Below are 12464 nucleotides of genomic sequence, written 5' to 3' on the forward strand. Positions count from 1 at the left end.
AAGGCTAGGAATCAAGCTAACACTTCCGTAAAATATTGTTTTGGTCTTGAATACCACATTTTAGTATTGGGAACTTGGGATTTGCAAAAAATGGCCGATTAATAATCGACCGATAAAATTGATTAATCTCTAATACCTAGCTGACCGAGACGCTAACGATATGCGATATCCTCAACATTGAGAGGGGCTGAGCAAAGTGGTCACATAGCCAAACAAGGGTTTGCGAAGAAGGGGGAAAAGGTTAGAGGTCTTCATGGCAATTTGGGAGGCTTGATAAACAAGTGGTAGGTAGCGCGACATAGCGATAGCATCGAGACAACTAGCATAGCAAAGATAGTAGTGAGATCCAAGGTGACGGTCATCTTGCCTGAAATCCCGCTAGTAAGAAGAACAAGTACATGAAGAAGACTAAGCCACGTAGACTAACGAATCCTCACAATCGCAACAAAATAGGAACTATCGAGAAGGAGCACAATCGGAAAGAAGCAACCAACATGGTAAACACTCAACACATAAACATGACATGATGCTCAACCAATTATGATGCATGACAAGACTACATGAGGATACTCATGGCAATAGATGATGCATACAAGAACAACAAATCAAAGCAAATTTAAATGAGGCCGGAAACAACATATAACAATTGCGGTAAGTCCTCATATGCAAATTTCAAAATTGGTCCAGATCTGATTAGAACACAATGTTGAAGTTGTTAAACATCAAGTTAGAATGCACCAAGATGTTCTACATGGTTGTCTAGTCAAGTTACATATAAAGTTCGTTTAATTCGGAGCTACGGCCTAGAAGATATGAGCAAAAAAAAGTTAAACATGGCAGTGATGCAAATGCAAGTAAAACAACATCACAAACACTCCAAAACATGGATGCAACAAGGTAACATGAAACTACATGCAAAACTAAGTAATTTTCATATAGAGCGTACTCAAAACGGAGCCACGGTTCAACACATACACTCAATACAAGTTGCAAACACAATCTGCCCAAAACATCAACTAAGCACTTTGTAATCAAGCAAACAACATGCTACAGGAATCATATGGACTAAAAGTACAGACAACATGCTTCAAATATTATATAAGGTTCAGGTTCATAGGCATCAAGATTAATCCAAGAAGATCAAGGCAAAAAGTAACTTAATAACACAGATTATGACTTAGTGAAAAAACAGAGCATATGCATGAGGAGAGTTAACATGTTGGAGGCATGAAACAATGATGATATAGTGCAAGATCATGGCAAACAAAAGCATGGCATTAAAGTACAGGTTAAACATGGAAAAACAATATTACTAAGCACCTCCATATGACCCATATATCAATGGCAATCAACAAGACAAGATGCAACATGATATAAGCTGATTCTCAGACTTAGAGAAACCTGAGAATGCACAACATAACATCAACATAGCATGTTTGAAAGCTTGGAACAAAGTATATATGGAGTATAAAATTAACAAACTTAGCATATTCCAAAGTACTCATAGCATAGTTTAATTCATGTAACTGGAGTAACTCCAAAAGAGGCACAGATCAACCAATAACAAGCTCACCACATAGCATCATGAAGTTAACAGAAAACTGGAACATCATTTAGGCATGTTCATGGCAATGAAAACATAGGCTACAAGATATATATGAGGAATAAAAAGGTATGGCATGATAGAGAATAACATGGACATCAAAAGATCTGAAGTAGGATTTTCCAGATTATGCACGGAATTGATTGTAGCATCAATGCAAACATGGCAAGTGATATGAACAGTTACCGACTTAGTAGAAAAACATGACATGGCAGAAAAGATTCACAATAGCAACTTTGCAAGCTAATTCCACTCACCACGAAGCATTTCATGGCATGACAAGGTAACCAACAGTAAGAAGACACATTTATGAAGCTAAACATGGCAAGACCAAGTTCATGGGGTGCATGGATCACTAGCAAAACACATGGCAAATATGAACTTCATGTTAATAAACTGACAGCAACAATATTTAGCAAAAATAGAGCATGGTAATGACATGCTACGGCACTCCATAATTACAACCAGAGGCACGAATGGTTAGAGCATAACCATATCTTCAAAACACCCTTACTTAACTACATCAAAAGATGCATGGATCTACTTGTGGAGACAAGGCAACGTAGCATCACAATGTAACAGGAAAGGACTTAGTATTTCTACTAAGTGTCTGAAATCAGCAACATCAAGTGACCTACTTTGCATGCTTGGGCTAGTCACCACAGAGCTCATAAAAATACAAGGTTTGCACCACTGTAAAGATGGCATGTATATGCTCCTAAAACATGTAGACATGATGCTCAAAAGATGCACACACAAAATGCAATGCAAAAGACAAATCAGCAAGTTATGTCAAACTTCAGCAGTTGACATCATTTAGCATTTTTGCAATGAAGATTAGGGCATCAATATGGACACTAACATGCATGCAAATGACACTAACATGAAGAGCATCATGAGACGAACATTTCGATATATCACATGCGCAAAATGGAGCAACATGAGATGGTAATCTAGGGACTTGGCGGTTTTTCTGGAAAAAACAAACGGATGCATTTTAGTTAAGGGATAATTAGATTTATGCCCCTAGTTGTGTCCCACTCGTCTGTTTTACCCCTGATTCCCAAAAGTCACCGGTTCTGTCCAAGTCACTTTGCTCCTCTTATGCTTTTGCCCTTTGACCCTTCGACTGTCAGTTTGAAAACTTCATAACTAATTCATACTGAATCAGAAAAATGCAAATAAGATACCAAAATGTTCAGAAAAACATCACCTATACGTCAGTGTCATTTGTATTCATGAAAAAAGTGTTGGAAAGTGCACATCCGAGTTTTATCTCTTTTGAAACCACCATGAATAGTGAACTCTAAAAAATTCAAAAAAATATAGTGGCGAAGAACAACAAATGTTCTAAGTGCTTGCCAAGTTTCATTAGGGAACGACATTCGTGGAAGTCGTGGCAAAAAAAAATCTATTTTGGAGTGCTGATTGTTTTTTTGCCACAGCACCCACGAATGTTATTTCCTGATGAAACTTGGCAGGCACTTAAAACATTTGTCATTCTTTGCCACCAAATTTTTTTGTTTTTTTGAACTCTTTTAGATTTTACAATTCATGGTGGTAGCATAAGAGCTAAAACTCGGATGGGCACTTTCCAACACTTTTTTCATGAATGCAAATGACACTGACATATAGGTGATGTTTTTCTGAACATTTTGGTATCTTATTTGCATTTTTCTGATTTAGTATGAATTAGTCATGAAGTTTTCAAACTGATGGTCAAACGGTCAAAGGGCAAAAGCATAATAGGAGCAAAGTGACTTGGACAGATCCAGTGACTTTTGGGAATTAGGGTTAAAACGGACGAGTGGGACACAACTAGGGGCATAAATCTAATTATCCCTTTAGTTAAAGACCACGCAGGTCGAGGGATAGCTGCGGGCTGAGGATCGCCTAGTGGCCATGGCCCAGTCGAGGAGGAGCTCGGGCAGGCCGAGGGGGAAGCGCTGGGCTGGGCCTTGCGAGGTCGTGGGTGGGCCAAGCCATTGTAGGGCCCACGTGGCCATCGGTGAGGACGACGTCCTCCTCGAGCGCTCCCGCTCGAGCGAGGGAGCAAGGAGGCGGCGCCGTCACGGGGAGGACCTCCGGCGAGGCAGGGAACGGCGCGGAGGGACGGATCCGGTCGTCGGGGCACCGGATTCGGCCGGTGGGAGGTCGGCGGAGACGGCGGTGCTCGATGGGGGGTGCGAGGCGAGCTCGGGCCGCGCGGCAATGGCGGCGGATAGCGAGGCGAGGTGGTTGGCGGGCGGCACAGTTGAGCGGTCGGCGGCGGTGCCCGGCTGCGGCGGCAGTGAGGTGCGCGGGCGAGCGGGGCGATGCGAGCGGTTGCCGGCGAGGAGCTCCAGCGAGTCGGCGAAGCCGCTGGTCGGCGTCGTGAGCGGGGAGGTGCGCGGGAGCGGGGCGCGATCGTTCGGCCCAAATCCGGCCCAGGCGGGCCGCGGTCGGGCCCCGGCTGGCTGCGGTGGCGAAGTGGGCGCGACGCGACACGTGGTGGCCCTTGAGTGGGTGCGGGAGGCGGAGGCGCTGAGGTGGCGCACCCTAATTAGTCCGGGCGACGTGGAGGCTGGACTTGTCCGGCGCAGACGGACGCGTCCGGCGACGCGGAGGAAAATGATGGCTAGGGTTCATCCGCGAAAAATGGAGGGGGTGTTTATATAGGTAGAGGGAGCTAGGAGAGTCCAAATGAGGTGCAGTTTTCGCCCACACGATCGTGATCCAACGACGGAGAGCATGGAAGGGCTTTAGATGGGCTAGTGGGCTGTTGTGGAGGGCTGCTGGGCTGCAAAGAGAGAGGGGCTTTTACGGTTGCACGGTTAACCGTTTGGCCATCAAACGACCTCCAAATGGAACGAAATTTGACAGGCGGTCTACCGGTGATATACCCAGACCACTCGACAAATCTCGGCCCATTCTGAGAATCTTTTCTCCCGCTCATGAAACGAGAACTGGAAGGTGCAACGGGTGCAAGGGAGAGCGTCGGATGTCGAAACGGACAACGGAGAAAGGGACCGGATGCACGTTTTGAAAAACATGATGATGCAATGCACATGATGACATGGCAAAGATGCAACACGCAAGCAAATGACATGGCAACAACGACGAATGACTGGAAGACACCTGGCGCATCGGACTCGGGGCATTACACCTGTGCTGGGTGCCCCTAGCTTTTTAGCAATTAATTTCGAATTAATATTGATTTCAGAATATTGTTTAAAACTTTAGAAATTAATCCGTAACTCGGATGAAAAAGTTTTCTACATGAAAGTTGCTCAGAAAGACGAGACGAATCCAAACACGCGGTCCGTACATCTGTCAAATTCCCCTGTCATAGAGAACATGGAACTCTCCCCCTCCGTTTCAATTGTCCGAAAATTCCTAACTTCGGGAAAACATTCCCAGATGTTATTCCCCTTCGCCGGTATTGGGTAGCCCTGCGTTAGAACACCCCTAGTGCTGCTTGTTGCCTTGTCATGTTTAGCATTACACTTGTTTGCTCTGTATTTATTGTTTCTTCCCCCTCTTCTCTCCGGTAGACCCCGAGACCGCTGCCGATCCGCTGTGATCGACTACGTCGTTGATGACCCTTCTTCCCTTTCAACGGAGCTTCCAGGAAAGCCCCCCCTTTGATCATCCCGATATCGCCCATTCCATTCTCTCATGCTTGCATTAGATTTTGCTACTGTTATTGTTTGCTCCTATTCTGATGCATAGCCTGCTTTTGTAACCTGCTCATTGTACCTTACCTGCTTATCCTAAACCGCTTAGTATAGGTTGGTTAGTGATCCATCAGTGACCCCCACCTTGTCCTTGTTGCCCCTGCTTCATCATCGATGACTCGATCAACGTGATCGACGACCAGAGCCCGACACCTCACATCACATCACGCCCCTTTTGTTGCTCGACTCTACAGAGTTACCATCGAGTGCCGAGGGTGGTACCTCTTACATCACTCCTGATGAGATCGTTGTAGTCTAGCTATTCTGTCGTGGTCACTGAGGGTGATTCCTCCTTGACCACTCCCGATACGACTCTGTCGTGCAACCCCTCACGTGTGAACCTCGAGGGTGGTTCCTCTTACGTTCACCTTGATGATTACATCGACTGGAATTCACCGAGGGTGATTCCTCGGGTTTTCCCCTTGACGTTTGGACACACGGTTACCTTGGCTTTACTGGAGACCCTTGTGGAAGTCGGGCGGGCCCGGAGAGCACCCACAAGTTAGTTACGAGGCACGGTCGGGCAGGCAGGCTGCCCCCGAGTGGGCTGGGCTAGCCCTTGCCGTATTTCCTCGAGACGGGGCGACGGGCTCACATTATCGTGAGTCTCTGCTCGTCTCCGCAAGCTAATAATACACGATGGTTTGGGTATTTGTTCTGAGATGGCCTTTGGCCTTTACGCACTAACCACCACGCGAGAATAGTTATGGGCCTCGACGTCATAGTATCAGCCGAAGCTTTGTCAGACATCCAGTTCAGCATTGTGGGCTTGTCGGCCCAGTGCCATCCAGTATGAGGTGGTGCTCGTCCCGGCTCGTCGCACAATGACCCGGGGTGCAACGGGTGATGGGCCCAGACCCCAGAGTGCTTAGGATGTAGACCGGCGGGGACCTCTCTGCTGAGCATAGGTAGGGCTATGACGTGTTGATCTTCCGAGGCCGGGCATTGACCCAGAAAAGGGTGTCCGGCCAGAGTAATCAAGCGTGTTGGAAAACGTGGTGCACTCCTGTAGGGAAGATTATCTATTAATAGTCGTGTCCACGGTAATGGACGTTTAGACTTATATCCTGATCTTTTACAACTAGAAATGGATACTTGGTATATGTGGCTCCGGGATTGCTTTAATGCGGGGAGTCGAGGAAGGATCTTTGGGCTTTATTGCTACAACATGTTTGTTATATATAAAATGCTATTCTTTACTCTTCTACATGCTGCAAGATGCTTGGAGCTGCTTGAAGATGCTAGTCTTTGATAGGCTAGGCCTTCTCCTTTATTCCGGCATTCTCCAGTTCAGTCCACAAATACAGCCCTTCCATTTGATACCAATGCATACTTAGTATAGATCTGATGCTTGCAAGTACTTTGGATGAGTACTCATGGTTGCTTTGCTACCCCTTTTCCCCCTTCTTTCTTCTTTTTGGTTGTTGCAACCAGATGGTGGATCCCATGAGCCAGATGCCACCCCGTCGCCTACTACTGCATGGAGACCGCCGACGACCAGGAGTAGTTAGGAGGTCCCAGGAAGGAGGCCTTGCCTCATCGATCATGTTGCTTTTGTTCTACCCTTCTTAAGGCATCCTTGTTTAACTTATGTCTGTATTCAGATATTGTTGCTTCCGCTGACGCTTGTGTATCGAGCTATGTATTCGAGCCCTCGAGGCCCCTGGCTATGTATTCACTTATATCTTTTTAGAGCACGGTGGTGGTTTTATTTTATAGAAATTATTGATCTCTCATGCTTCACTTATATGATTTTGAGAGTCTTTTAGAAGAGCATGGTAATTTGCTTTGGCTATAAAGTTAGTCCTAATATGATGAACATCCAAGATAGGTATAATAAAAACTATCATATAAAGTGCATTGAATGCTATGAGAAGTGTGATTCTTTATTATTGTTTTGAGATATGAAGATGGTGATATTAGAGTCATGCTAGTTGAGTAGTTGTGAATTTGACAAATACTTGTTCTAAAGTTTGTGATTCCCGTAGCATGCACGTATGGTGAACCGTTATGTGATGAAGTCAGAGCATGATTTATTTATAGATTGTCTTCCTTATGAGTGGCGGTCGGGACGAGCGATGGTCTTTTCCTACCAATCTATCCCCCTAGGAGCATGCGCGTAGTACTTTGTTTCGATAACTAATAGATTTTTGTAATAAGTATGCGAGTTCTTTATGACTAATATTGAGTCCATGGATTATACGCACTCTCACCCTTCCACCATTGCTAGCCTCTCTAATACCGTGCACCTTTCGCCGGTACCATACACCCACCATATACCTTCCTCAAAACAGCCACCATACCTACCTATTATGGCATTTCCATAGCCATTCCGAGATATATTGCCATGCAACTTACCACCGTTCCGTTTATTATGACACGTTTCATCATTATCATATTGCTTTGCATAATCATGTAGTTGACATCGTATTTGTGGCAAAGCCTCCTTCATAATTCTTTCATACATGTCACTCTTGATTCATTGCATACCCCGGTACACCGCCAGAGGCATTCACATAGAGTCATATTTTGTTCTAAGTATTGAGTTGTAATTTTTTAGTTGTAAGTAAATAAAAGTGTGGTGATCATCATTATTAGAGCATTGTCCCAAGTGAGGAAAGGATGATGGAGACTATGATTCCCCCATAAGTCGGGATGAGACTCCGGACTAAAAAGAAAAAAAGGCCATAAAAAAGAGAAAAAGGCCCAAATAAAAAAATGAGAGAAAAAGAGAGAAGGGACAATGTTACTATCCTTTTACCACACTTGTGCTTCAAAGTAGTACCATGATCTTCATGATAGAGAGTCTCCTATGTTGTCACTTTCATATACTAGTGGGAATCTTTCATTATAGAACTTGGCTTGTATATTCCAATGATGGGCTTCCTCAAAATGCCCTAGGTCTTTGTGAGCAAGCGAGTTGGATGCACACCCACTTAGTTTCTTTTGTTGAGATTTCATACACGTATAGCTCTAGTGAATCCGTTGCATGGCAATCCCTACTCACTCACATTGATATCTATTGTGGGCATCTCCATAGCCCGTTGATACGCCTAGTTGATGTAAGACTATCTTCTCCTTTTTGTCTTCTCTAGAACCACCATTCTACTCCAAATATAGTGCTATGTCCATGGCTCACGCTCATGTATTGTGTGAAACTTGAAAAAGTTTGAGAACATCAAAAGTATGAAACAATTGCTTGGCTTGTCATCGGGAGTGTGCATGATTTAAATATTTTGTGTGATGAAGATAGAGCATAGCCAGACTATATGATTTTGTAGGGATAACTTTCTTTGGCCATGTTATTTTGAGAAGACATGATTGCTTTGTTAGTATGCTTGAAGTATTATTATTTTTATGTCAATATTAAACTTTTATCTTGAATCTTTCGGATCTGAACATTCATGCCACAATAAAGAAAATTACATTGAGAATTATGCTAGGTAGCATTCCACATCAAAAAATCTGTTTTTATCATTTACCTACTCGAGGACGAGCAGGAATTAAGCTTGGGGATGCTTGATACGTCTCCAACGTATATATAATTTTTTATTGTTCCATGCTATTATATTATCTGTTTTGGATGTTTATAATGGGCTTTTTTATGCACTTTTATATTATTTTTGGGACTAACCTATTAACCGAAGGCCTAGTGCAAATTACTGTTTTTTTGCCTATTTCAGTGTTTCGCAGAAAAGGAATATCAAACGGAGTCCAAACGGAATGAAACCTTCGGGAGAGTTAGTTTTGGAACAAACGCAATTCAGGAGACTTGGAGTGGATGTCAAGGAAGCAACGAGGCGGCCACGAGGTACGGAGGCACGCCCAGGGGGGTAGGCATGCCCCCCACCCTCGTGGGCCCCTCGTGGCTCCACCGACCTACTTCTTTCACCTATGTATACTCATATACCCTGAAAACATCCGAGAGCACCACGAAACCCTATTTCCACCGCCGCAACCTTCTATACCCGTGAGATCCCATCTTGGGGCCTTTTCCGGCGCTCCGCCGGAGGGGGAATCGATCACGGAGGGCTTCTACATCAACACCATAGCCTCTCCGATGATGTGTGAGTAGTTTATCACAGACCTTCTGGTCCATAGTTATTACCTAGATGGCTTATTCTCTCTTTGGATCTCAATACAAAGTGCTCCTCGATTCTCTTGGAGATCTATTCGATGTAATTCTTTTTGCGGTGTGTTTGTCGAGATCTGATGAATTGTGGGTTTATGATCAAGATTATCTATGAACAATATTTGATTCTTCTCTGAATTCTTTTATGCATGATTTAATATCATTGCAAGTCTCTTCGAAGTATCAGTTTGGTTTGGCGTACTAGATTGATCTTTCTTGCAATGGGAGAAGTGCTTAGCTTTGGGTTCAATCTTGTAGTATCCTTTCCCAGTGACAGCAGGGGCAGCAAGGCACGTATTTTATTGTTGCCATCGAGGATAAAAAGATGGGGTTTATATTACATTGCTTGAGTTTATCCCTCTACATCATGTCATCTTGCCTAATGCGTTACTCTGTTCTTACAAACTTAATACTCTAGATGCATGCTGGATAGCGGTCGATGTGTGGAGTAATAGTAGTAGATGCAGAATCGTTTCGGTCTACTTGTTGCGGACGTGATGCCTATATAAATGATCATGCCTAGATATTCTCATAGCTATGCGCTTTTCTATCAATTGCTCGATAGTAATTTGTTCACCCACCGTAAATTATGCTATCTTGAGAGAAGCCACTAGTGAAACCTATGGCCCTCGTGTCTATCTTCCATCATATTAATTTCCCATCAACTAGCTATTCCTATCGCCTTTTATTTTGCAATCTTTACTTTCCAATCTATATCATAAAAATACCAAAAATATTTATCTTATTATCTTTATCAGATCTCACTTTTGCATGTGGCCGTGAAGGGATTGACAACCCCCTTATCGCGTTGGTTGCAAGGTTCTTGATTGTTTGTGCAGGTACGAGGGACTTGCATGTAGTCTCCTACTGGATTCATACCTTGGTTCTCAAAAACTGAGGGAAATACTTATGCTACTTTGCCGCATCACCCTTTCCTCTTCAAGGGAAAACCAACACATGCTCAAGAGGTAGCAACCACCCAGGCGGAGCTGGACTACATCGCCGCCAGGGCGGCAGAGGCGGCTCTCGCCGGGGAGGCCGGCAGCGCTGGCAGCCTGGAGGACGAGGCCGACGCGTCCGCGGAGGAGAGGGAGCTTGCCCAGTGGGCGGAGTCTGCCGAGGAGGCTAGCGACGCCAACACCGAGGCCCCCCTTGTTGAAGATGCAGGCAACGAGTCGTCCAAAGAGGAGGTCGAGGTGAACGACCCCCCGGTCGCAGGGAGGCAACGCGTCTTGCAGCGAGCAAGCTCTGGCGAGCTAGTCCGGCCCAGCATGATCATGTAGCGGCAGCCGCCCCAGGGGCAGCTCGTGCGTGAGACGAGGGCGATGAAGGCCGTGGGACTGACGAAGGCAACGAAGGCCGCGGTGGCGAAGAGGAAGGCGACTGCTTCCTCCTTGTCCAAGCGGTACCGGACCCCATCTCCTTCCCCTTCGGGCAACACCTTGGAGGCCAAGTTTGACCTCGGATCCTTCAGCCCGGCGAGGAAGAGGAAGCTAGCAGAGGAGGAGGTGGAGGAGGAGTAAGTATTTTGCCCCCCACATTATCTCTTGACATTACTCCAGTGTTATCCTCCTTTGATTTGATGTTATCTTCACAGGGACGTGGAGATGCTGGCCGAGAGGGTGGCGAAGAGGGCCAAGGCCTCGACGGGCGTCAAGCCCCCGGCGGGCACTTCGCTTACGCCATTGCTAGTGGATAGCAGCCCGGGTACCAGCCCCCAGCATAGCCCCCGCTTCAGCCCCCAGCGTAAGCTCATCACTCACCCCTCCATTGATGAATTTTGGGGTGTGAGTCCTTGACGCTGATCTTGCCGGGTCTGCAGGAGAAGAACGGCAGCAGGAGGAGCCGCCGAGGGCCACCCCCAACACGCTGCCCCTCTCGACTACGCCGCCTCGAGGTGCGTCCCCGGCAAGGGCATCCACCACCGAGCCCACGCATATGGAGGAGGAGGAGGCGAACTTGGGTGTTGGGCGTTCTGCCCCGGCAACGAATGCTGGCGGGGAGGGCGCCACTTCTTCCCAGCCTGGTGTGGGTTAGTTATTTGCTTTTTGTCCCTGTTCTTTTTTCTTCTTTTTGAACCTTGGGTTTGGCTCCGTCTCATTCCCCTTCTTGGTATCCAGACCCTTCCTCGGCGGGCCGGGAGGACATCGACACCGTCATCGAGGAGGTCGCCAGGGACGCCGAGGCCGAGGCCGACAAGATCGCCGCCGAGGAGGCCGCCAAGACCGCCGTTGAGGACGCCGCCAAGGGGCCTGGTGGGGAGGCCGGCAAGGCCACTGCCGAGGAAGCCGGCAAGGGTCCTGCCAGGGAGGCCGGCAAGACCGCTGCCGAGGAGGGGGTGGTCGACGACCAACCTTCCTCCTCTGCTGCTTCTGGCTCGGGCAAATACCTAAAGGTGAGCGACGACCTGTTCGTCCACCTCCCAAGGATGGCGAGCACCAGGGCGCCCACCGAGGGGGAGGTGTTCAATGACGAGGTACTCGCCGCCACCGGGCTTGAGGTTGTTGACGAACCGAGCGCCGGTGACGGTGGTTCCCAAGAGGAGCATCTCCTTCGGGCCATGAGCGCCAACTTCCAAAAGCTCCAGGCGCTTCATCGTGCCCGCCTGGACAAGGCAAAGTCCAGGATGGCGGCGGTGGACAAGGCGGAGGCGGATCTCGCGGGGCGCGTCGCCGAGACGCAGGCCTGGTTCCGCCAGGCCCACGAGGAACTGAAGGCTGCCCAGGATCTACTGGCTAAGCGCAAACAGGAGCTTATCCTAAAGCAGGCTGGTGTCGAGAAGGCCGAGGAGGTGGCGAAGGAACAGGCCGCCAAGGACGAGGCCGCTCGGCACCAGCACCAGGCCGAGCTAAACTCCCAGGAGGAGGACCTTGCCGCTCGTGAGGAGGCGCTCGCCGCCACCCTCCATGGCAAGGATGAGGAGGTTGAGAAGCTTGCCGTGCGGCAGACCCAGGAGCTGGAGTAGAGGCACAAGGAGGCACTCAATGCTCAAGCCCAGGTCCATGCCGGCAAG

This window comes from Aegilops tauschii, chromosome 4 (genome assembly GCF_002575655.3).
Source record: "Aegilops tauschii subsp. strangulata cultivar AL8/78 chromosome 4, Aet v6.0, whole genome shotgun sequence".
In the NCBI taxonomy this organism is placed as follows: Eukaryota; Viridiplantae; Streptophyta; class Magnoliopsida; order Poales; family Poaceae; genus Aegilops; species Aegilops tauschii.